Below are 693 nucleotides of genomic sequence, written 5' to 3'. Positions count from 1 at the left end.
GCAATAATCGATTGGAGCTGTAAATGTTCTCAATCTTAATGGGGGAGGGTGTAACGGGGTTACACAAACTCTGGTGTTTGTCACACGAGATGTGCATGGTGTGACCACATCCAAACAAGAATACGGTACGGTAGCAGCGTGATACGAGCCCTGCTCGCGCCTTGCGGACCCCATGTCTGTTCCCTGACTTCTCGTCAACTGAGGAACGTGGTGTAATCACCAATGACCTCGACGGGAAACAGAGGCGGCAGCTTGAGGCTGCCGATAAGGCGCCCTTAGGGCGCGCCCATTCACGGTCGGTCATTGACCCTCGTGTGGAATATGTCTTCCACCCTGCGGATTCCGCTTTGGAAGCGAGGAACGCTGTAACTCGATCGTTAAGCATCCATATCATCGGGTCCCCGGCCAGAACGGATGATGAACTTGCCACACGGAAAGCTCTTCGAGCTAGTTTCTTGGTCCCACAAGAAATTCCGCTAGACGTCTATCGCACTCGTCACTACAGATAACGAAGCGCTCTTTGGGCGATAGGTGCAACGGCACCAAAAATTTTCTCACAGCATAACCTGCAGTTGAGCCAAGTAAGTGGACGTGCGTGTAGAGCGACACCTCCGATTTGAGTTTGCCCAACACAAGGCACGCCGTCGACTTCCTTCGGATTGTCAACCTGCGACATATGAGTCAACCCCTAAC

The sequence above is a fragment of the Plasmopara halstedii genome (genome assembly GCF_900000015.1).
Source record: "Plasmopara halstedii genome assembly, contig: Scaffold_2061, whole genome shotgun sequence".
Taxonomy (NCBI): Eukaryota; Oomycota; class Peronosporomycetes; order Peronosporales; family Peronosporaceae; genus Plasmopara; species Plasmopara halstedii.
The sequence above is the reverse complement of the archived record's forward strand: the minus strand, read 5'-3'. Positions refer to the sequence as shown.